Source organism: Anas platyrhynchos, chromosome 2 (assembly GCF_047663525.1).
Source record: "Anas platyrhynchos isolate ZD024472 breed Pekin duck chromosome 2, IASCAAS_PekinDuck_T2T, whole genome shotgun sequence".
NCBI classification, from domain to species: domain Eukaryota; kingdom Metazoa; phylum Chordata; class Aves; order Anseriformes; family Anatidae; genus Anas; species Anas platyrhynchos.
In genome coordinates this window covers 60,055,949-60,082,695 of record NC_092588.1, presented here as the reverse complement: position 1 = coordinate 60,082,695, position 26,747 = coordinate 60,055,949, and the positions used below count along the sequence as shown (strand labels likewise).

At 38.6% G+C, this 26,747-nt stretch overlaps 1 long non-coding RNA gene across 1 annotated transcript; it reads right to left on the bottom strand.

The window, feature by feature from the left end:
- LOC140001893 (uncharacterized) lies at window positions 1-26,719 on the bottom strand. Its single transcript, XR_011807605.1, has 3 exons — window positions 26,629-26,719; window positions 25,966-26,073; window positions 1-410 (listed from the first exon to the last, which is right to left on the bottom strand). It is a non-coding gene; the product is annotated as an uncharacterized lncRNA (long non-coding RNA).
- Between the last annotated feature and the right edge of the window lie 28 nt (window positions 26,720-26,747).

Genomic DNA, 26,747 nt, shown 5'->3' with positions numbered 1-26,747 from the left:
ATTAATAAGGTGCAGACATTCTGATAATTGCAAAAATATATACAACAGGAAAGCAAATTAAATGACAGAGAAGGGCTTATTATTTAAGTTTATAGGGTACAAACAGGTTTCTATGGAGTTTGGTTCTAAGGTTTGCATGTCCTACTCTAGGATATACACTTTTTATACAAAAACAGGCAGATATTTTTAGATGTGACCCCGGTATTTTGCAGGTAATAACACAATAAACACATAAATTTTAGGAGTAAGGCATGATAATTTAAAATATTAAAATGTATGTGGTGAACATTTGTCTTCTGTTGTCTATAAAAACATTCATTGTCATGAAAATGTAATGAGTCATGAATGACTTCCTTTTTCTCTCTTCTCTATAATTTCATTTCCATCAGAGAAAAGCAGATGTCAGCTCCCTGTAAGAGAAAACAATGTGTGTTATCATAAATAGTGGCTGTCAAATCAATATATCCCTCAATCTGGCTCAAGCTAAACGTCATATTTGGAGTCTATGAGTGAAGATGATAGGAGAAAATTTTCTTGAATATCCTTTCTGGATCTCTCAGAGGAAGCAGAGTTCTCTTCATTTTCAAACATAGGAATAAAATAAGGTTGTATACTTGTGTTTGAAAGCTGTATTTTATTTTATTTTATTTTATTTTATTTTATTTTATTTTATTTTATTTTATTTTATTTTATTTTATTTTATTTTATATATTTTATTTTATATATTTTTTTCAAACTGTTTTGTTTCTCACAGTAGGGCAATCTCAGGAGTATAAGAGCTAGATTTCTTTCAGATGAACTTATCTGGACGATGTGGCCTAGGACCACGTTAAATGCAATCCAATAGCTATTGGGAAATTAGGCCTCAGGATCAAATTACAACAAATATAAAGTAAACCTCAACATTATATTAGTGGTGTGGACACTGGATCTTTAACACCATCTGTTTCACCTGGTAGATTCCCTGCTATTGAGCTGCATTACTTGCCTATGCGTATGTAACATTTATATCCATTTGTACATTTACATACATTTACGTCCACTACTCTACAAGATTATTTATTTATTTATTTTAGGAATGATTCCATTATCCTTTCATCCATCAAATATTATTAGTCTTAATCATTTAATTAATCTAAATTCTGGCATTCCAATACTGAGTCAGGGACAGTGCTTCCTGGAACTCCATATTCAAGATCAGCTATTTATTCTGATCTGTATCAGACCAAAGTAGATTCCATCCCTGGGCCATGCAGGGTATGTAAAAGACAAGGAATCTAATAGAAAGTATAGCAGCCCTCTGCAACCCAGCCCCTTGCTGGCAGAGTTTTTAACCACATGGCAAAGTTAAACTCTTGTCTGTTCAGACAAGGAAAAGGTGGTAGATGATTCAGCAGTGGTGTACCTACAGATCAGACCTTGTTAGATAGATGTCCACACTTCATATCTGCATTTGAAAATTGTATCCGTTCTGTTACTAGCAGTTCTTAGCTAACTTAGCATTGCATTTGACTATTCAGATGATTTAAGTTAAATATGAGTATTCCTACCTATCTAATTCTGGTTTACAGTGTAATATTGATAAGTCATATGACAATCTCTCCTTATAAAAGCTGGAAGGAAGGAAGGAAGGAAGGAAGGAAGGAAGGAAGGAAGGAAGGAAGGAAGGAAGGAAGGAAGGAAGGAAGGAAGGAAGGAAGGAAGGAACCTAATCACATACTTTTCCTTCCAGGAACGTTTTAAAAAAAGAGTATGTGGGCAGAGTAGTTCATGTACCAAAAGCTGACTCAGTTTCTGGAAACAGTATGGCTGCAAATTAACTTATCCAATATGGAGATCTACTACTGTTACCATTACCTGATTAACTTTTATGAAAGTTCAGTGATTTGCTATTTTTTAAAATCTTTCCCTACTGCTGGCTAAACTGTTTTTGTATACTTCATGTTTTCTCCTGTCTCAAAACCTAAATTATTTATGGTTTATAAGTCTTCATTTATACATTTCTGTACATTTTCCTTAATTTATTTTTCTATAACTTATCCTAGTGCAATATAACATTAACTGTTTTCTTCCTGTCTCACTTTTTGTGTCACTGTTAACTGTTTCAAACCATTTTTTTTGTTTTGTTTTTGTTTTCTGTCTTACCAAGCTAAAACCCTCCCTGAAAACGTTGTTTCTGTTTTCTTCCCAGGGATTCATTTCCCTGCTTCCTTACACAGAAAATCCTGGTCTGTCCTGGCCCTTAGTTTTTTGTTCTTTGGTCTGTTTGTTTAATTATTTATTTTATGGTGGTATTTGTTGTTACTTATATACATATATTTATACGTGTATATATACATGTATATTCATATTTCCAACCAGTGAAAACCTTTTAAATCTGATCTGTGTATTTGGATATGGATGTGTATACTGACATGAATTTAAGGAATTTCAGGCACTGTGATTCCCATTCTGAATTCCTTTGCCAAAATGTCAGTTTTAGAAGGGTAATTTAAGCTTTTGAGTTTTCTGTTGTAGGTGAATGGCCAATAAATCAGATCAGATGAGTATAAAGAACTGAACACAACTCTGTATGATGCCTAAGTATATGCATTTCTGTCAATGGAAAGATGAGCTTCTCTCCCTACTAATCTTTTTTCATTACCATAATCTGACACATTTTTTATAATAATAGTAGGGTAGAGGGAAAAAGAAAGACAAAAACAAACAAACAAAAACAAAACACAAAAAAATAGAGATTGACTTAAAAATGGACTGAGGGCTTTTAAGTGCCATCATTTGCTTCAGCAAAAAAAATATAAAAGTGCCTTTATTCTTTCCTTTATGTGTCAGCTTTCCAGCTGCCTGCTTTGTGGATCTCCAAGGGGTTTATTTTAGAAATGTCAATCCATAGTACTCCTGCAGGATGGGCATACTTTGAGATGAAAAAAAAAAAAAAAAAGAACAAAAACACTAGAACTGAAAACACCAACAACCTTCCCCTTTTCCCCCCTCCCCCACTTCTTCCCCCAGTTTTAATCTAAATAGAACTAGAAACAAAAATTTGCCAAACTAAAACTGCTCATTTGTCAGACCGGTATCCTTCCTCTTAGCAGTCACTGGGGGTGTCAGAAGAAGATAACCTTTTGCTTGCGGGGCAGTGATACATTATGAAAACCAATGAGGCAGGAATCCCTTTTCAAACATTTACGAACCATTTCATACCCTGGAGCTGTGCTGTGTTTGTATAGTCTCTATAACAGCAAATATTATGTCTTAAAACTAGCCAGCCATATGCTGTGAAAGACAGGAAAAAACATTGCAGTAAAATATAAAGAATGAGTTGTCCATGATCAGAAATACTATTGTATTTTGCTTTATTAACAACATTCTTAGCAGAGAAGAAGACTTTCAAAATAACTAGGATTCAACATAAAAATTACCTTTTTATCTTTCATTAAATTAGTTCCTTCATACTTTTCCAGCATATTACCCTATACCTATAGCTTTACCTAAGGTGGGAGCTCAGATTTGCTGCTTCTCAGCATTTACCCTTTAGCATGACATTTTTTTGTTCAGTTGTTGCACTCTGATAATGATCAAAAGATTTATGCGACTCGGAAAGATCCCTCAGCTTATTCCACAAATATCAAGATCTTCATGTGTTGTGATTGGTGGCAGAAACCATGTATTACTGGTGCATGAATGGAAGTGTTACAAAATTACACAAATGTTATCAATATCATTTGATTTCTTAGTGAGCATTGCATGTTAATAAGTACTTCTATATTTAGTTCTGCTTGTCTCTGATGAAGAAAACGTGTATAATATGGTTAATCACAGTACATGCTATGCATACACTATAAGCTAGGAGTGGCTATCACTGCATGGTTAATCACCCCAAGCTGTCTTCTATTCTGACGAGCTCTCAGGGTTTATACCTTGTATTAAAGTACCCTGTACAATTTCGGTATCCCTCATGAATTATACACTGATATTGGCTGGGCTGTTTTTCCCTTTTATTGGAGATCTGTTGTTTGTTTTATTTTTATTTATTTTTTAACCTTTAAATATCACTGATAAGAAAATTAGTATTTAATCAGCAGTCTTTATTAACTGTTTATTACTGTTTTGAAAAGTGAAATACTATTCTAACTTAACATATGCACAAAAACTACTTAATGAGCTGGATCCATTACCATTTCTATACTTATTTACAACAGTAAGAATTTTAATTTGGAGGGAATAAACTGTAGGTGAGCAGAGAAGTCAGGTATGTTTCCATGACATAAGACCAATTAGAACAAATAGGAATAACACAATATACATCAGCTAACACAGATATAGACATGGCATAGGTTTATCAGTCCTAATGAAAGATCAATGATTTTTATTTATTTTTAAAGAAATATTGTTTGTCCTTGTTTCCTTTTTATTTAAATTTCTGATCTATTTATATCAGACTGAATCAATGTGAATTTTATTCATTCATAAAACTCATAAGAAGTTTCAGATTTGTGTTTTGCTGTGAGTAATCTTTTGATAACTTCAAGTTAACATAAAAATAAGTTACAAATGTATTGGTTTGAACAAAACTGACTAATTTCATATTTACGACCCATCAATTATTTTTTTTTTTTTGTGAGATGGACTTAATACTGCCAAAGAAATAAAAACAAAATTTACAAAAGGCAAACAAACAAACAAACAAAAAACACAACAAGGTTAGTTAATGATTATTCAGATAGTTAAAATAATCTATTAGAAAAAAAAATATGTTTGTAAGATTTATTTTTTTGTCAGTTTTAATAAGCCTTTCAGTATGCCATACCACATTAATTTGTGTAGGGAGGTTTTGTTTCTTTGTGTTTTGGGGGGTTGTTTTTTATAAGATAAAGCAAAAATTATACTAAATGAAAACTGTTGCGTGCAGTTTTAAAAGTTAATTTGAATGAAAATAAATTTAATATTTCCTGTTAAAGACTTATATTGACTATAACTAGTCTTTAACTTTGACTATTCCTGTCAAAAATATGATTTAATTAAAACTTTATTTTTGGTTGAGAAAAGTCTGTGTGAACAATTTTGGGGATATTTAACATTTCTTTCTAAATTAAATCAAGAGATCCACATCTTACTCAGAACATGTCTATAAGAAATAAGACTTTCTGATGTTCTCATTGGGAAAAAAAAAAAAAAGTATGTAGATATGTATTTTAAGCAAATGAAAACATTACTGAACATTTTAAACTCGATATCCAAAAACTTTAAGCCAAAAGAAAACTTTTGAAAGAAATCCTTGTCTGTTCTTTTTACTTTGCTTAACTTGGGACACTCAGTAGGGATAGGGCCTATTTTAAAATTCACAGTGAAATTTTCACTACAATCTTGGGGTAAATCCAATTCTGCTGAACCTTTTTTTTTTTTTTTTTTTTCCCACCAGTAGAGTACATTTTAAAAGGAATATACCTATATTTTTTTTCAAGCTCTTGACCTAGTATGATAAGATAAAATTGCAGGGGGTAAAAGTGTCAGTGATCCCAAAATGTCAGACAGCCTCTGAGATTTTTACTGCTTTCTGAAGTACCTTAAAGTTTCTAAGCTATCAGTTTTTTTGAATTACTCTATGGAGGAATAGCAGCAGCAGCTAGAGAAAGTAGCATGCTGTTGATCTAAGAGTTGCATGATATGGAGTAGGAATGCATAGTTAAAACAATGAGTGAACTGGAAAATTCTCTCTCTTGCTCTCTCAGCATGTTGATAATTATTTATCTGAGAAAGTTTGCCTGGCACAAGTCATTTGGGAAGCAAGCCACTCTTCAACAAGAATGATAACCTTTCTGAGATCATGCTGAAGAAACAGGCCCTTGCTAATCTACAGTCACATTGTGCTGTTATTGCCACTTCTTCCCCCACCCCCTATTGTAACAAGATCACAAAATTGTTCCAGAACCTAACAGCAGGTTCTGTTGCTGATTTTTACATAGTGAAAATCCCTTCCTATGCTAAATAGCTAGATGTGATGGCAATCTCAGAAATGATTGATGACATGCTAAATCTTTTCTTCCAGTCAATACAAAACATAGAGTTATGCCTACAGACAAAGCAATAGCAAATGAACAGACCAACTTAAATGCCTTTTATACCTCTAGTGAAGAATAAAAGAAGTGTCTGTTAAAAAATTCTGGTCTGAAATAGATTGCTTAGAAAGCATTGAATACAACAGTGGTGTTATGTTAATCTATGACTCACTGATGCCTGCCACTTGCCAATTTACTCATGATATACCGTAAGTTAATAAATATTTTATGCACTGTTAATAGATCCAAAATCTGAATTTCCTTTTGTAGAAGTATATTGTGCCAAGTCATCCAGACTTAATAATGAAAAAGCCAAAAAATATATAATAATATTGAGGTAAAGTGCTTTATGATGTTTTCTCAGAGTGTTTTTGTACTACGCATCCCAAGCACTTGGTTGTCAGTAAAAACTACAAATAGAACTTTCACAGTCATTTAATAACAAGCTTGTTGCCCAAATACTCATCGGTATTTCCTAATCATAGCTGCAAAAATTATTTGAGATTCCATGCTTATTATATCATGTAGGAGTAAGAAAGCAGCTGCCATAAACCTTTGACTCTGTTTAGCATAAATCTTTGACTGGTTGATGAGAAGCTCTACATGAGCAGGCAATGTGTTCTTGCTGCCTGGAAAGCCCACCTGGGTTGCATCAAAAGAAGCACGGCCAGCAGGCTGAGGAAGGTGATTCTTCCCCTCTCTCTACTCTGCCCTTCTGAGACCCCACCTGGAGTATTGCGTTCAGCTCTGGGGCGCCCAGCACAAGGACATGGAAATGTTAGAACAAGTCCAGAGGAGGGCCACAAGGATGGTTACTGGACCTCTCCTATAAAAACAGGCTGAGAGAGTTGCACTGGTTCAGCCTGGAGGAAGGAAGGCTCAAGGGAAACCTTATAACAACCTTCCAATACCTAGAGGGGGCCTACAGGAAAGCTGGGGAGGAACTCTTTGTCAGGGAGTGCAGTGCTAGGACAAGGAGTAATGACTTTAAATTAAATTAGGGTAGATTTAAATTAGATATAAGGAAGAAATTCTTCACTGAGCTCTGAGGAACAGGTTGCCCAGAGAAGCTGTAGATGCCCCACCCCTGGAAGCGTTTAAGGCCAGGTGGATGGGGCTTTGATTTCGTCTATGGGAAGTTGACCCTGCCCATAGCAGGGGGGTTGGAATTAGATAATCTTTAAGGTCTCTTCTAACCCAAACCATTCTAGGATTCTAGCTGTGCATGCATTGTTAAGGCAAAGAACTACAAGTTTGACTTCTGTTTCATTCTTCCACTCTTTGTTCCCACACTGTTCCTGTACATTTCAGGCTTTGGGCTTAAATGGTTTGTCCTCTACATTTCCAGAGTTCCTTAAAGAGTCAGTCACAGTCTTCCTTCAAAAGAAGGTGTCTTAGAACCATTTTGCCAAAACAGCAAAATTAGGAATATGCTCAACCATACCATGCATATAGTTCAAATAAGTGTAAGAGTTCTGCAGAAATATGATTCTATTAAAGAAAAATGATTACTGTACATTTCTGCTCAGGCTTCTCTTTCATTTACCAAGTTTCACTTTTGTCTAGAGTTGTAAAAGTTTGGTTTCTAGATCCAATCTAATGTAAAGACAAAAAAAAACCTTGATAATTCAACATAAGTCAGCACTTTGAATTTAACCACCAACAGCAGCAGGCAAGCAAATAACATACATTATTATACAACTATTAAATCAATTATTAACACTTTTTGTATCTTTTTTAACATAAATAGCTAAAGATTTTTTTTTTTTCTGCCTAAGTATCATAATGTTTCATTAAAATAAATATTTTTAAATGAGATCAAATAAATTGACACTTGTTACCTAATTAATTTATGTTGACTTTGATTACCGAGCTTCACCAAGAATGGGAATTAGGTTGCTAATGTATAATTACATTCTGTAGGGATTAAAAACTAATTAGTATACTTTACAAACTCTATAGTTTACTGGTAGAAAAGAGATTAAGGATCTACATAAAAAATAACAAATGTACAAATTTGTGCCTTGTCTAAGGGACTGCAAAAATTACTGCCTTTTAGCCTATGTTTACTACATAAATCATAGATATTTACTTCTTTCTTCTAGCCATGTTCCAGTTTACTTTATTATTCTTATAGCCTCAAGAGACTTTATTTTCAAGATGACTTTTACCTGTCATGCAAAATAAAATATGTTAGAACTCTAAACAAAATAATGTCAGCTACATCCCTCCATCACTTTGCTCAATTATCCTTAGAAAAGTCAAGCATGTTTGTTAAACTAGAGCTGCTGTCCCTGAATTCTTACTGATCTGGAATTTAATGAAAATTGCTCCTTCAAAAGCAACTTTCCTAACACACAACCTACACCTTAGTTAGATTTAAAGGATTCAGTCTTACAAAGGAAGAGGTGTTTTAAATTACTGAATTCTAAATAAATTTGTAGGCCAATTCTCATAATTATGCCTTTTAATGCCTTTTGAGATTTGTAGTATTTTACATTTTTGCCGTGCTACACTAATATCCAAACTAATATCCAAACTTAAACATAAAAATAAAAAAAATGAACACAGTAATTACAATTACAGACTGTCATCACTGAATTATAAAAGAAATAAAAGAAAATCTGAAGGGGGGGAGGGGGGGGAAACATAACAAAGCCACAATAAAAAAATAACGATCATCTCAGTCTGAGTGTCTTTTGTAAATCCTTTCATTAGAGAATTTGAAAAATCTCAAAATTTTCATGGAGAAGCTCTCCATCCACAAATTCAGATTCCAAGTGTGTTGCCTAAGTGGGAATTTTAATTTTTGACTTTATTACATATACTGTCCAGGTCAAAACCAAAAGAACAACAACAAAAAAAAAGCAACAAACAAAAAAGGAAAACAAACAAAAAAAAAAGATAAATAATAAAAAAGAGAGGATCCAAACTGATCTTTGACACACTAGTTGAGACACTACTTGAGCAAGTCCAAGATGAGCTTGCTATTTACGAGATCTCAGATAAAAGTAAGGTATCAATTATCCAGACAGTAGAATGGAACAGTAAGTTACTTATTTAATATTATTTTAGATCAAAATAACTACAAATTGTTTAAATTAATAGATATTCACTAGGAGATCAGAAGAACTTAAATTCAACTAGGTGAAAACAAAATCTGAAACTCTAATGGCTATTCCAGTTACAAACTTAAAAATGCTTTGTAAATATTTTAATACTCATATCATTCATAGATATGGGTTTGTCCTGTGTTTTGAGAAGCTTCCACACATAATCATTTTTTATTTTTTTTTTAACTAAATGCAATACAAACAAAAATACCTTTATGGTCTTGTAGAATATTTGAAGATGTTTATTGCTGCTACTGACTTCAGACAAAAAAAGTTGATCAATACAAGAATATGTAGTTAATCCACCATTTTGCATTTGATTGGTGTTGCATTTGCTCCTCAGTTAGTCTCAATACAGTTAGTACTGTATTGAGAAGAATACTTTCAGTCTTGAGGCTATCATCTGGTTCCTTTCACAAACATTTAATTCAGTTAATTTAGTCACCAACTGCTCTATGTTCATAGGGAAAAAACTTCTTGATACCAATGACGTCACAGACTGAGGCTAGAATGTGTCTTCTACAAAAGGAAAATAATAAAGAAAATGCACTTTACCTAGAACTTGGGGGAAAAAAATACATTCCTTACCTTATTTACCATTTATTTACCATTCTGTTGCCCCTTATAAAAGTAACAAGAATCATTAATACTGAAAGTTAATGTACAAGACATGCAATATAAATCTCTTGACAGTCATTCTGTATGCTGAAGAAGACAATTGTAAGGCTCAATCCTGAAACTGTAGTGTGTTGTTAAATTTGAATCTCTAGGAAATAAAGGCCACTTGCAAGCTGCAGATTTTACTGGTCTGCAAAAAGCTTGGGGATCATTTATAACCTCATCTATTTAAGGAGAATAGACTAATCAAAACCAAATATGGAGACAAGCTGTAGTACTGAATACTGTAAAACTCTGCATATTTCTGTAAGTAAAGAGTTTGGTTATCTGAGTCTATCTCATTTCCTTTCTGTCAATTTGGTCTTAAATTGCAACAAATATTTACTATAATTGATCATTTTTCTTTTGCTTTATTCAATTTCAGTTGTTGAGAAGCCCAAATATTCTAGCTACTTGTTGTCTATGACATGCGCGCACACACAAGATTGAACAATGAAATAAACAATGCTGTTCTCTGCAGTGGAATTATTCATCCAAAGTACCTAATTTTAAGGAAGAGTTTTATCTTTAACTCATTTCATCTTCAGAATTATTCCTGCTTGTAGAAATTCATTTGAGTAGCAAAGGCCTTCTACTAATCCCATAATGTTGTTTTAGTTCATAAGTATCTGCCTAATGATTTTTTTTATTATTATTTTATTTTTCTGCATGAGTTCATGGAGTTCCCAACAGAGGAATTATTATCTATTAGCTGTGTGGACCAATAGCTGTAACCAGGTTCAGAAAGCCATGAAGATGAGTTTTATCTTGTGTTGCAAGCTGCTTCATAAGACGGATATAACAACTCTACACTATGTTTAGATATATATCATGTTACAAGCAGTATAAGAAAGAGTAAAAATTTAAGAGTAAAACAGATAAATCAATGAAAAAAAAAAAATCAAGAAACCTCTCAGTGGTTCTTATTTTTATTTCCCATTGCAATAGATAGCCTTTTTACTATTACGAATGTATAAAAGTTGAAACTTAGTGCAACACCAGCTATTCTTCACAAACTATAGCAGTGATATGCAAACTGTGCTCAAAATATTTCTGCTTCTGTAAACATTAAAGCTAAACCCAAGTGATACTTTTTATTATTATTATTATTATTATTATTATTATTATTATTATTATTATTATTATTATTGTTGTTAAATTTTTTTTTCAGAGTTACAGAGGTTACAGTGAAAAAAAAGAGTGTGTGAAGTGTTGCTTTTACTCAAGAATAGTCCGTGTGTGTCCATGTCTGTACATGTAGGAAGGGAGATTCCATTGAGGATCAGCAGCAGAATATGAAAATTCAAATTCTTTCTTCATAGTTAAGGGTTGTAGGTGTGCCAACTATAGGATGGATGGACAGGTGTATGTAAACTGTAGCACAAAGACCTCTGATTTCAAAACATGCAAGTGAATGAAGAAGACAAGCCTGAGCAGCCCAGCTGTACTCAGTTATTTTTTTAGTTTATTTCCATTCAAATGAGATTTGCTTATTTGATTAACGTTCAGCATGAAATTAACTGATTAGCTGTGTTTAAACTTAGAATGTATTTTTCTACAATTTTTCATGAATTTTCACATGAATCTACTGTTCTTCATACAGCCATGCCTTCTTCCTTCTTTCGTACTGGCACCATGGCTATCCATTTTACATTTTATTTTGTTTACTGAGAAAATATTGATTAAAAGGTGTAGATGCCATCATGGGTCAAGAGGTTTCAGAATGAACTAAAGATTCAAGATGAATTCAGAATGAAATTAATTCAATGAATTGGAATTTTTTTTTTTTTTTTTTTTCTGGGAGAAACCATGAGATATAAACCGTGAATAAAGTTAAGTGTGAGGTAACTTACCTGATTATAGCTGAGGAAAATCTTATGAACAGAGGATGATACAAACTGTCAGAATGAACAGTAAGAGAGTGACTATGACTGGAAGCAATTATGCTTCAGGTGGAAAATGTGTATAATGGAGAAAAAGGAGACAAAGCACTTCTGGATTTGAAAATCAGTACAGGCTTAGGTGCATTTTCATAGAATTTCTAGCCCTTATTTGAAAAACAAGACAAAACCAAGACCAACTAAACAAAAACAGTGGGGAAGTCATAGGGAGTCATTCTTCAGCCCAATTGTTGCTAGGAAGTAACCTGTGTTTGATTTTTAGCATTTACTGCTTATAACTTAAGTTATAACTAAAAGACAGTAAGGAGAAGAAAAAAACAATCATATTGTGTAAGCAGACAGCCATCAACTGAATTGTGACTATTTTCAATGAGTTCATAATTTTTGACAAATCAAGAAGTATTTCTTTAAAAAAACAAAACAAAACAAAACAAAACTAATAGAGATACATTATTTTCAGTTATTCTGATCTTAGAGTCTGCTTTTATATAATTTTGGATCCCGGGAATCAACTATTTACGTGTTGGTTTTTTTTGGACTAAATAGTTTATGGATTTTTTTATTTTTTTTTCCCTTAAGTTTCAAGTTAAAAGGTGAAATCTCTGCCTCCTATCTGGAACTCACAGGTTTGGCAGCACTGTCCTCTACTTCCTGGCACAGCCAGCTGGCATTACTCTGACTAGAGTGTTTCTAGGCCTAAATACTAGGGAGCGGGCAAATCCCTAAATAATAGCAACTGAACAGTATAGATGGGAAGCAGACTCAAGAGTGGCCTTAGACCTCATCTGAATGCACAATATTGAGGTAGCCTTAAATTCCATATTCATGAAATCCTACACATTGTAAACTATAAAATGTCATCAAGTTCTTGTAAAGCAGGAAAAAGAAAAGCTACTGAGAGAAAAAAAAAATAATATATATATATATATATATATATATACTGTATGCATACATAGTGCATGGAGAGACACTGCCTTTGTCACTGTCTGTAGTGCTCTTCCATGAACAACCCTGCTCATTTTCATCATACTTGGAATGTTTTTGGAGATAATCTCTTTGCCAGTAGCCATGAGGAAGCTGAACGTGGTGATTTTGGTAGAGTGAAGGTTTGTCATGGCCCCTGTGCCACTGGGACACTGGAAAGGGGTTACAGTCAGGCCCAGTACTTTACTTAGTGCTGGTATGTCACTACACATGACCTGGATCTCTGTCTTCTCTTTGAAAACTAATTACCTCAAGTCTGGATGAATGGCTTAATCATGCCTCCCCTTCTCTTCTTGAAGACAGAAATAGCCATTTTGTTTGGTCTTTGGTGGAAACTACTAGGTTAAATGTTGGAGTAGATTATCTTAGAGATCTTTTCCAACTGAATGATTCTGTGATTCTATGATCCTACCCAAATAAAAGGATGTAATAGTTTATATGTATCTGCCATTATCACGTTACATTTAAGAATAGCTGTAAAAGAAATCAACAAACTTTGCTTTGTCTTGAAAAGAGACAGTTACAGAGATGCCAGCTGCTTTGAAGTCCTTGCAAAAAAAAAACTATCTCCAGAATCAGTTTCTCCCTTGAGATAGAATAGAGCTGATATCTGAGAGAGATGGCTGGCACAAGAGTCTCTACAGAGCTGCACCAAAATTGTTTTTGTCATCACACTGACAGCACATAATAAAGTAATAATAATACTGATTCAAGAGCATCACAAGCACAAAGTCATGAAAATAAATACTTATTTCTTTTGGTACTTTTCACGCCTATGCTATGGCTTGAGGTCTACAAAGGTTTAAATACATAAACAGTGAAGCTCAGTGGGAATGTTCCTGCACCTCAGTTAAAACACAGACTAAATTGTTGTAGACCTGAGACCTTCAGTTCGGCCTATCTATACATTAAGTTCCCTTTCAAGTATGTAATGAATACTATATGTAACACACACACATTACATAATAAACATAATACATATATAAAAATTGCTATTTGAAGCAATGGTTAGTAATGTACAATACATTTGATTTTAAAACACATTTTGTCCTTGCATGTGGCAAAAGTACATCACATTTCTGTAATTTTTCTTTAATTTAAAGTCATCGCATTTAGTGTCGTTCAGTCTAATGCATTCAAAAAACTTCAGTTGTGAAATCCCTCATCAAGGCCTCGATAGTAGAATTGGAAATGCTAAGTCTGCCTTAAGGTCCCTAATGTAAATGTCTAAAATTTTACAGTTGTTTTCTTGTACTGAGTATTTCAGCAATTCCCTGGAAGAAAAAGTGTGAAGTGATTGGAATGACTTTTTCCATATCACCTCTTTTTGTCTGTGTCTTCAGGTGTCACAATTTTTCTATGTAGCCATATGCAATAGAATATATTGAATGCTCAGTGTTTGGGACAAGCACAGATCAAGCTATATGAGCCCCTTTACTGTTAAAGATTGCCTGGGTCTACCACTCACAGTTCTGCTTGAATCAAGGGATGTGACCAGATGTGTATGTCGTTTCTCAGAGAAATGGCGCAAACACAAGTAAAGATCCTTCAAAACGGATCAAGAAGTTACTTTATAAAAACAGCTCTCTCACCTTTAACAACAGTACATAAGAAAAAAAAAGGAATGACTAAACAGAAATATATGACAAAGGTTCAAATTGGGTCAGAAAATTAATTTTCAGTTCTTCTTCCTTCATAGGAAATATGAAGCTGGTAGAAGTAAAGCCTATATAGCTATTCCAGGCACAATAACTTATACTACTCAGGCCCCTGCACTTGGCTCTCTACTACTTTGGCATCAAATATACTAGATTTTCTTCAGTGGCTTCTCCTGTTTATTTCTTTGAGGACCTCAGACCTTTACTGGACTCTGGTTTCAAGGAAAGACAAACACTGGTGCTCTTAGATGCCCTTATCCAGCCCAAATGATTCACAGTGTATTGTAGAAATGTTCAACGGGTAATGTTGTATTGGCTTTATGTGGCAAGGTCTTGATAGCTGGGGAGGGCTGAAAGGGTGGCCTCCGTGAGAAGAATCCAGCAGCTGCTGAATGTCAGATCAGAGCCAGCTCCAGCCAGCTCCAAAGGCATCTGCTGCTGGCAAGAGCCAACCTAGTGAGAGATGCTGGTTGGGCCTCTGTGAGAGCATATTTAAGGAAGGGAAAATCTGCAGAAGCAGCTGGGAGAGAGAAATGAGAAAATGTAGACGAACAATTTTTTAGACAACAAAATCAGTGAAGAAGGAGAATGCTGGAGCACAAGTTCCCTGCAGCCTGTGGAGAGGCCCCTGGTGGAGCAGGCTGTCCCCCTGCAGCCCATGGGTCCCACTTGGAGAAGATCTCCATGCTGCAGCCCGCGGAGGAGCCCCCGGTGGAGCAGGTGGATGTGGCCTAGAGGAGGCTGTGGCCCATGGAGAGCCCCCACAGGAGCAGGGGGCCTGGAGGGAGCTGCTGCCCATGAGGGACGTGTGCTGGAGCAGTTTGCTCCTGATGGATGGACCCCATGGTACAGAGCCATGTGGGAGCAGTTCTTGAAAAGCTGCTGCCTGTGGGAAGCCCCCACAGGCTCAGTTTGGGAAGGACAGCATCCCATGGGAGTGGCCCCGCATGGAGCAGGGGCAGAGAGTAACAGTGAAGGAGCAGTGGAGATGAAGCTTTAGGGATTGACCACAGCCCCCATTCCCCATTTCCCTGAACCTCACAGGGGGAAGAGGTAGGACAGAATGGATTTGGGGAAGGTGTTTTTAGTTTTCTTCTAGCTCTCACTTCTCTAGTCAGTTATCAACAGATAGTAAATTACATTAATCTCCCTTATGCTAAGTCTGTTTTGACCATGATGATAATTGGTGAGCAATCTCCCTGTCCTTACTGCAACCCATGAGCTTTTTTCATCTTATTTTCTCTACCTGTTCTCTTGAGGACAGAGAGTGAGAGAGGGGCATGGTGGAGCTTAGCTGCCTAGCTGTGTTAAACTAACACAAATGTTTCATCTCCTTTCCTACCTGCTTTGATGAGGACTGAAAGAAGCGGCATGTAATGAGTGTTTTCAGAGATATCCAATTTAGCACCCACTAAGATGAATAGGATAGGTCATACCTCAAAACACAATGTTTAAAGTAGCAGAGAGTTACCATTGCATCTATTGCCATGGTTTGTGAGGCTATCTCTATCGCCATAACAGCTAAAACCTTTTTTTTTTGATAAAAGCTTTAGATTCTGGAAGAGAACAATGTAATGCTGGACTGATGCACAATGACTGGATTTGGACTGGCTATACATTTCCTGATGCTTTCAAAGGAGACAAAGATTGCTATTCAGAACAATTTCTAATGAGGTAAGAACATAAGTCTTTGCAGAACTGCCAAAGCAAAAGAGGTAAGAAATTTTGTCGTAAGTGTTGGAGCTGAAACACACAGCAGCACAGATCTGAATTGAGGTATATCTAACTCACATCAGGGATGTGAACTCCATGAATGGACATAAATCTTCCTGCATCCTAGAGGACAGGCGTGGATTGACCTTTTCTGGCTTTCTGGTGCCCACTGTACTGCTCTCTCACTCCTCCTCCTCAGCAAGATGGGGGGGGGGGAGGGCAGAAATAAGATAAAAAAGCTCATGGGTCAAGATAAGAAGAAGGGTGTTGCTTGCCAGTTATCATCATTGGCAAAAGGAACTCAACTTGGGGAAGATTAATTTAATTTGTCGTTGGTTGATAACAGAGTAAGGCAGTAAGTCATAAAAACAAAACTAAAAACACCTTCCCCCCACTCCTCCTCCTTCCTTCACTCCTGAGTCTTCCACTTTTTTCCTGCTGAGTAATATGCAGGATGGGGAAAGGGGGAGCCAAAACAGCTCCTCTTCTGCTCCTTCTTCCACATACTCTTCCCCTGCTCCAGTGAGGGATCTTGCCTGTGAGCTGCAGTCCTTCACGAACTACTCCTATATGGGTTCTTCCCACAGGCTGTAGTTCTTCAAGAACTGCTTCAGCATGGGCACTTTCCGTGAGATACAATCAATCAAGAACAGAGTGCTCCATCATGGGTCCTCCACGGGCTGCAGTTCCTGACTCCACGGTGGGCTATCCATGACCTGCAGTTTCCTCCAGGGCACATAGAATCATAGAATCATAGAATCATAGAATATCCTGAGTTGGAAGGGACCCTTAAGGATCATCAAGTCCAACTCTTGACACCGCACAGGTCTACCCAAAAGTTCAGACCGTGTGACTAAGTGCACAGTCCAATCTCTTCTTAAATTCAGACAGGCTCGGTGCAGTGACCACTTCCCTGGGGAGCCTGTTCCAGTGTGCAACCACTCTCTCTGTGAAGAACCCCCTCCTGATGTCAAGCCTAAACTTCCCCTGCCTCAGCTTAACCCCGTTCCCGCGGGTCCTGTCGCTGGTGTTAATGGAGAAAAGGTCTCCTGCCTCTTGACACCCCCTTACGAGGAAGTTGTAGACTGCAATGAGGTCTCCCCTCAGCCTCCTCTTCTCCAGGCTGAACAGGCCCAGTGACCTCAGCCGTTCCTCGTACGTCTTCCCCTCCAGGCCTTTCACCATCTTCGTAGCCCTCCTCTGGACACTCTCCAACAGTTTCATGTCCTTTTTATACTGTGGTGCCCAGAACTGCACACAGTACTCGAGGTGAGGCCGCACCAGCGCAGAGTAGAGCGGGACAATCACCTCCCTCGACCTACTAGCGATGCCGTGCTTGATGCACCCCAGGACACGGTTGGCCCTCCTGGCTGACAGGGCACACTGCTGGCTCATATTCAACTTGCTGTCTACCACGACCCCCAGATCCCTCTCTTCTAGGCTGCTCTCCAGCGTCTCATCGCCCAGTCTGTACGTGCAGCCAGGGTTTCCCTGTCCCAGGTGCAGGACCCGGCGCTTGCTCTTATTGAACTTCATGCGGTTGGCGATCTCCCAGCTCTCCAACCTATCCAGATCCCTCTGCAAGGCCTTTCCACCCTCATTCGAGTCCACAACTCCTCCAAGTTTGGTGTCATCAGCAAACTTGCTCAAAATACCTTCTATTCCTACATCCAGATCGTTTATAAAAATATTGAAAAGTACCGGCCCTAAAATGGAGCCTTGAGGGACCCCACTGGTGACCGCCCGCCAGCCTGACGCAACGCCATTCACCATAACCCTTTGGGCCCTGCCCGTTAGCCAATTGCTCACCCATCGTATGATGTTTTAATTTAGCTGTATGGTGGACATTTTGTCCAGTAGGATCCTATGGGAAACCGTGTCAAAAGCCTTGCTGAAGTCCAAAAAAATCACATCAGCTGGTTTCCCTTGGTCCACCATATGGGTGATCTTATCGTGAGGTGTGCCGTGGTTTGTAGGAGCAGCCTTCTTCAACATGGTCTCTGTTCTGGCACCTGGAGCACTTCTCCTCCTTCCTTCTTTTCTGACATTGCTATCTACAGGGCTGTGTGTCTCATTTTTTTTTTTCTTTTTTTTTCCACTCTTCATTGGCATAGCTGCTGCACAGTGTTTTTTTATCCTTTCTTAAATATGTTACCATAGATATATCACCAGCTTGGCTGATAGACTCAGCTTTGGACAGTAGTAAGTCCATTTTGGAGTTGGCTGAAACCAGATCTGTCTAATGTGGGGGCAGCCCCAGGTCTCTTCTTACAGACACAATCCCTGCAGTCCCTCCATTACCAAAACCTTGCCACATAAACTAAATACCTTCATAATACCTTGTAATACCCATGCAAACCAAATACTTCTCCTCTCATGGCAGCCAAGAGGGCAAATCACATTTTGGGGTGCATTAAGCATAGCATAAACAGACAGTGAAAAGAGGTGATTCTCCTATTATATTGTTGTAACCTCACCTGGATTGTTGTCTGCAGTTCTGAGCTCCCCTATCTAAATAAATAAATAAATAAATAAATAAATAAATAAATAAATAAATAAAATGTTGAGATACATGAAAGAGTCCATAGAAGGACAACAAAGCTGGTAAAAGGGGTGGAAGGCATATCCTATGAGGAGAGACTGAGGACACTTAGGTTGTCTAGTCTGGTGAACAGAAGACTCCAAGGTGATCTCATTGCTCTCTATAACTTCCTGAGGAAGGGAAATGGAGAGGGAGTTGCTGGTCTCTTCTCCCTGGGAACCAAAGACAGGACACCCAGGAATAGCACAAATCTGCACCAGGGAAGGGTCAGATTGGACATCAGGAAAAAATTATTTACTGTGAGGATGTTCAAATACTGGAAAAGGCTTCCTAGAGAAGTGGTTGATACACTGGTGGCCTGGAACACAAGGCCATCAGAGATACAGTGGTGGTCTGGCTGAGAAAACTGGGGTTTTTAGTCTGGAGAAGAGGAGGCTCAGGGGAGACTTTGTTGCTCTCTACAACTACCTGAAAGGAAGTTGTGGGGAGCTGGGGGTTGGCGTCTTCTCACACATAACTAGTGATAGGACTAGAGGTAATGGCCTCAAGTTGCACCAGGGGAGGTTCAGATCAGAAATTAGGAGACATTTCTTCTCAGAAAGAGTAGTCAGGCATTGGAACGGGTTGCCCAGGGAGGTGGTGGAGTCACCATCCCTGGGGGTGTTTAAGGAAAGGTTAGATGTGGTGCTCAGGGATACCCTTTAGTGGGTGACATTGGTGATAGGGGGATGGTTGGACCAGATTATCCTGGAGGTCTTTTTCAACCTTAATGATTCTATGATTCTACAATGCATTATGCCTGTCAGTGTTCAAGATGCATTTGACCAATGCTTTCACTGAAATGCTTTGAATTTTTGTTAGCCATGTAGTGATCAGACAGTTGGACTTGACAATCTTTGTAGGATCCCTTACAACTGAACTACTGTTCATTCTATTCTAAATACAACCTCATTTTGACAGCCACCAGCTACTTTGGATTTCACGTCAGCTGTTGTAGTAACTTGAGAAATGCTACAGTCCTGTAATGTGTACAACTTTATGTCTACATTTGGATATATTAGTTTAATTATCAGAGAAAATAATGAACTCATGTGGAGGAAAAGTGAAAAAGCATGGCATAACAAGTTAGAAGAAATGCTCATGAATAAGTCATTGACAGGGATCTTTTTCATTACACAGTGAGGAAAGCTTAGAGACTCAAATCTTTTGGGTCTCTCAAATGTCATCAGAGCATTCTCAACAGCCCCTGTGCTGAGGTGGAATGAGCATGTAGAGGTGACCAGTACATCTGTTTTAATTTTCTAAAGCTATAATTAGTCTCTTGGCTGAATCACAGTTCTATTTGATGAATTTTACACAGACTGAACCTAGCTAGTTTTGCTCTGTTTCAGAATGGTTATAGCTCTATATAACAGATAAGGTTTCTAAAACAAGTAGTTTGTTGGTTTTTTTTTTTTTTTTTTTTTTTTTTTTTTGGTTGGTTGGTATTATTGCTTTATAAATGCAACTTGAGACAGTATACAGAGGTCTCTTTACAGAGCAGTTGCTTTCTCAGAAAAGGTTTTCCTCTTTCAAGCAGAATCAAAAACTGAAGTAACAACAACAATAAAAATTATATTAACAAAGAGTTATAGATTTTCTTCCATGTATGTCATTAGGCAGTCTTCTACAGCATTGCTTTTCAAAACTGACTTTGTATTCTGAAAGGCTGAACTGAGAGGTAACTAAATAAAATAGTTAATGGTGTTGTCTTCTATCTGTGCTATTTTTATTTATCTGGATTGTTCTCAGAAATGTTACAGTTATCCCTGATAAAGCAAATTATCATGCATTAGTAAAAACATGAAATTTGGTGTAACTCTTTTCAAATAGAACTGGAAGACCCACTTTGAAATCTAGATGAATGGACTATAGAAACCAAGTAATGCAATTGAAGGCTGTGTCATCTCTTTGCTGTATATCAAAGCCCAGTTTTCAGAATCTTACAAAAATAAATAGTCCGTATCTCAGTTGTAAAATTAGCATCTGTGTGACAATATATAGCCACATCTCACCTGTAGCAAGCAAGTCAATGCAAAAGCTATTTTTAAAAAACATTAGTCCTTCATGAATCTCACATGGAACTAATGCATAGTATAAATACCTAATAATAAATACCTAATAATATAAGTACCTAATATATACCTATGCTATCTATTTATCTATCTATCTGTCCATCTAACATACATTCACTTCAAATAACTTTGTATATATTGGTTCTGATTCTGAAGGGATTTCCTGAAAGGAAATTCACAAATGTGATATGTTTATAGCAACTTTTTGATTAAAATTTTCATTTAAAGTTTTCAGTCTCTGAATTCTTTTGGGAGTCTCAGAGGGAAGATATTAGGTACACACATACATTTTTGCAGGTGCAATAGTATAGATGAAATCTTAAGTTCTGTTAGTGTAGAGATACATTTAAAAAATATGCTTCCCTAATTTAAAACATCAAATTGTAATTTGGTATGACTGGAAGGTGCAGACACAAAGCTTAGGCACACAGGCAGTGCCGAGCATTGCATATAAAAGAAATAAGTATTGCTACTAGTCTAATGTGATAAACATTTACCCCAAATGTTTTCTCTTTTTATATTAAAACAAACAAACAAACAAACAAAAATCACACCCTGAAACATTAGGGGACACTGGGTTGCTCTCTTTTGTTATCAAGTTAAAAACTGATATTTTAGAAAGAATGATCTCAGGCAATAGAAAAAAAGTGCTCAACATCATTGTTAAAGTTTGTTCTGAGGACATGACCAAATCATGACTGAATTTAAGTGTTGAATGCACTGACTCTACAGGATACTGCATGCACATTGCCTGAACATTTCTGATTTTTCTGATTAGAAAAATAAAAATAAAAATATCTGCACTATTTTTCAAATTATTTGACATCTGCATTTCTAAATTATCTCAAGCACACCAGAACGGCCTAAAAATTTGTTGGTCAAGGAGGATGGTGATAGAGTCAGAATGTTATATTAGAAAAAAAGAATAACTTTCATTTAGAAACTATTAATCCCCTCTCCTCCTGGAGCTCAAATTCTATGAAATGAGAGAGATTAAACAGAGTAGAGCAGCATATTGCTAAGTACAAATGATTCCACTGCGGGGACTATTTATTGAACATATCTGGTATAGTATGTAAGGTAGCAGCATCACAAATTTGTCTTAGAAGAATGTATTTAAATATCACAGCACAGCTCTGGTACCACCACAGTTACACAGTATTTCATGTGCATTTCATCTCCATGGGATGTACAAGACTCTATTCAACAACATTTTAATAAAAGAATTGCCACATTAAAATTTTACTGAAGAAAAGCTTTGATAATATTTCAGTAAGTTTGTACATCTGAAGAAAAAGTATTATCCAAGTAATTTTGAATGTTAAAATGCAATGACATTCAGAGATCTAATCTGATATTAAATGGTATTAAATCAAGTTATTAGGAAATAGAGTTATTTTATGGAGAAAATTTCATATATCAAAACAGACTGCTGTCTTGGATTGTTTTGACATTTTTATGAGAGCAAATAATGTGTTCTTGAGAATTACACATATTTCTTTCAATGTACAAAACCTTATGCAAATATTTCTGAAATTATATCAGACATCATATTCCATATGAGGATGTGTCATGCAAAAGTCCTGACCTTCCTATGAAAGAAGTACTTCTGCAATTAAGAACTGACACCTCAGAAACACTCATGATAAATCTTCCTCTGCAGGAGAAAATATAACATAACTGCCTTGGTTGATGTGTGAGGAATTAAGGCTCAGGAGAAAAGAAACCTAAGCATCTCTGTGAACAAATTCTAATTTATTATGTTTGTTGTTTTGTTTGTTTTGTTTTTCCTGTGTTGTGTACACTTGAAAATATTGTGCATGTTATCATCAGAAAGTTATATAATCTTTGCCGTAGTTGGTAGGTATAATGCCATAGCTGGTAGATCTAAAACAATTTGCGGATAGGTATTACCTTAATTAACCACAATTTGTGGTTAATATTTTCTCTACCAGTAGCTGTTTGCAAAGAAAACAAGAATCAGATTTATTATATTCTATTTGTTTATGTTTTACAGTACAAATTTTTGAAGGATATAATTCATGAAGACAATGTTTAACAAGTGAAATGGTAGTCTATTTACCATTAGTCTGTATCCTGGATGATCAAAAAAAAAAAAAAAAAAAAAAAAATATATATATATATATATATATATTCCTGTCACAAACATACTAATATTATGGGAAGACAAAAGTGTGTTTCACACTAAGTGAACATTCCTCCTTTTTCTGTGTTTTATTCATCTATTTATATATGTAACATCCAGGTATATACAAATATCTGTGAACTAATCTGAGGAACGGATATGTATGTGCTTTCTTGGGGAAAGAAGTGTTGCATTTTGTTAGGCATTAATGTAAATAATGCATGCAAAACAGTTGGACTTACCAAAATACCTTTCTGCTGATTTAGTAGTTAAGAAAAAGTTTTTTCCCTTGAAGCCATTGGCTTAAATGAGTTCAAGGTGAATGCTAACCCCAAAGAAGTGAACAGTTTCGTTTCTTGTAGAAGTTCCATGCCATCAGGTGTCCCTGGTAGAAATGTTTATATTCCTAGCAGTCTTAACAAAGTGATTAGAAATGGCACGAGCTTGATAACATGCAGTTCTTTTCTGACATAAAGCATTTCTTTGGGCTCAAAAAAGAGGACTGTATTTACCTTATCTATTTTCTTTAAAAGTTACACTTTCTGAAGTCACATCATAACTGAGTGAACTGCAACTAGTAATTCCAAATGTTGCGTTTTCAGCCTAGCAAAAAGAAAGGAAAATGCAAACATAATTCTTATGGTAACAGAGTTTCAAGAAAGCTGCAGATTTATCCCTTAAGGATGGCATTTAATTAGAAATAATAAGTGGAGATTTTTATTTTATTTTTTAATAAACACTCTAATGTACATATAATTATGTATTTGTTTAGAAATAAATATTCTTATTGTTATTTCTTCTTTCCATTCATGCTTTACTGACAGTTCTTTTACTATCTATAGAGAAGAGGGATTCAGTAAGTGTGGGATTCATTCCTTGTAGTAAAAGAGAAGCAAGATTTCGTGTTTATTTATTTATGTATTTATGTATTTATTTATTTATTCTGTAGATGAACAGTAGATTCAAGGGCCTTCCAATTGCCTTTAGTTTTTATGCTCATCTTTCTTGAAAGCAGCATAAAGAAGTGATGATGTGCCATCACTCCCTCACCACTGGGCCTTATGTTGCAAGTCACATAAAAGAAGGAACAAATCTTTTGGCTCTGCTTTCATCCCTTGTTTACACAACAGAGTAATAATCAATGACTAGTCTGATCTAAAGAGAAATAATAGCAGCTCCCCAGTGTACTAGACCTATGTGAGATTGAGTGTAGATGTCTTCTGGAGGAATTTCTGTGGTCCTTTTCATGGCATTGCAGAATAGGTTCTTCCTCACAGCCACAGACTGGTTCCTGCTCTGATTTCTCATATTTGTTAATGCACCACACTTTTCAGCTTTCTACTGTCATCCCTCCATGCTCAAACTCAGAAAAAAGACCATCAAACACAAGTATTTCAGGCTTAGTATAAAATTCTCATTTGAAATAAAGAGCTATAGGTTTGGAATTCCCTGCACACTGCTTAGCCGTGCTTTCAGGGCATGATTAATTTCTCAGTGCAAATCATCAGGCAGACACCCGCAGGGGTTCCTTACTGGTGGTTAAAGCAGAAGATTGAAACAGGAGTGCTCATTCATAGATGAGATCGTAATTTTACTATGGAGATACACCTGCAATTTTTTCTCCAGCTAAAGAGTGTTAGGGCTACCATTTAGATTTATATGCAGTTTTCTGACAAGTTACTTTCAGACGCTGAAATCTGCTATCAGGATGTACAGGAAAACGCCATATGCATCCAGAAAACCAATTTACAACAGAGAAATGCATTGAAAGGTGATGCTTTTTTTTTTTCACAAAACTTCACTGCCAGACCTTCCCCTCCGTCTCAGCAGCCGAGACGCATGAAACATTTGCAGCCGGCGGTAGCGGATGCTGACATCGGCGGCCACATGCAGCATCACGACCGCCCTGCGAGGCCGGAGGGCCCCGCAAGCCCAACTCTCCCTGGCCCCGCGGGCAGCGGGAGGGGGCGGCCACCCCCATTCCTCGGCCCTTCGGGATTTTCCCTCCCTCCCAAACTCCCGGTCCCGCCGCCGCCAGGTGGCGCCGCCCGCCCGCGCTTAGCGCCGAGCCGCGGGCGGTGCGGGTGCGGTGCGGGTGCGGGGCTGGAAGCGGGTGCGGGTGCGGGTCCTGGCCCGGGAGCGGAGCCGGGAGCCGGGATAGAAATGCTTGGCTGAAGGGGGAGCCGCCGCTGAGCGGAGTCCGCCCGGGAAACCCATCGGGGCGTCGTGGGCAGCCTTTGGGCTTGGCGCGCCCCAAACGAGGCGTCCACCTGAACGATTCCTATCGTCACTATTATCGGCGGTTAAAGTCTGTGAATCCGAGCAGCTTCCAGCTCGCCGTGCTGCGCCGTGTCGCCGCAGCGGCTGCCAGTACGCGCTAACGCCTCGGTGGCGTGTTTGCACCGCGGCGTTTCAACTCGACGGGTTGAACTGCCCGGAACGGGGGGACGGAGCCGGCACGGCTCTTCCCAGCTGCCGGCGACGAGCTGCAGCTGGGAGACCGCCCCGGTAGGAGCCCCGCGCCCTGCCGCTGCTGCCCGCGGTGCCGGAGCGGGAGGTGCCGGAGCTCCGCTGCCGGCACCCGGATCCCTGCCAGGGGCGAGCGAGTGTGCGTGTGTCCGTGTGTCAATGTGTGTGTGTGTGCGTGTGTGGTGAGGGGAGGAGGGAGGAAGTGGGGTGGTGGTGCCGGCCGGGGTGGGGGGGGGGGAGGTGGATTATTGGCGATGGGCGGGAGAGAAAAAAGGCGACTCCTGTTTCCTTTTCTTTCTGCCAGCGCGATCTCGGCTCATTTTCTCTAAGCAATACAAGTTCACGGACGCGCTACCTAGCCAGCCCTCTTCTCCCGTCATGGACCTCCCAGGTAAAAAGGCCGTTCCCCTCCCTGCCGGCCGTTCCCTTTGCAAAATACGATTTTAAATGCTAGCAGTGATAAGGTGCGGAGTAAGGTGAGTGGCAGAGATACCTCGGGGGAAGCGTAGGGGGGATCTGCCTGCAGCGAGAGCACAGTGTGTTCTGCTGAGCGGAGAAAACTGAGATGCAACTTCCCAGGGAGACGCCGGGTGAGGTTTTGCCACTTACGATGTGTTCTGCATGCTGGGGCGGGAGCCGCGGGATGCCTGAGCCGGCCGTTTCCTTCCCTAGAGTTTAGGGAGCCCCAGGGATCGGCGGCAACGACGGTAGCCTGGCCTGGGGACAAAGGGTTGGGAAGTATGAGAGATCCCCAAGTGCAGCAGCCCCCGGGCGGGGAGGAAGGAGGGCGGCGGCTGCCGGAGCCCGGCCAGGGCAGCGCTGCGGAGGGGCGCGGGCTCCGGGGTGCCCGGTGTCCTGCGAGCCCCAGGGATGAAGAGGCAGCGCAAGGCAGGGCGAGAGGGGGCATAAAAATCTGTTTAGAGAATCTTCCCTAGTGGCTGGGGCGTTAGGTGATCGAGGTAAAAATAAATACATAAATTAATAATAATAATAATAACGGGGCTGCGGGAACTAGTGGGGTGCTGGAGCTCCCCTCTCGGTGTGGGGCCGGGAGTGGACCGCCCGCCGCGCCCCCGGGGTGCTCGGCAGTAGGGTCGGAGGCGAGCTCTGCCTCCCTGCCGCCTCCGAGTGCCGCTGGGGCTGCACGGGGGAAAGAGTAGAGCTGAGGAGGGGAGGCGCCGGGCAGCGCGGCGTCTCCCAAACCTGTTGTGCCGTCTGGGGGAGGGTGCGGGTGGGGAACCGCCGCCGGTGCCCGTCTCCCCCCTTCCTCACCGCCGTCTTTTGCCCTTGCCAGGCTGCGCGCCACCCGCCCTCTGAGGAGGCTCCTTCGCCCCGCGCGGAGGAAGAGGAGGAGGAGGAGGAGGAGGCGGAGGAGGAGGATAAGGATAAGG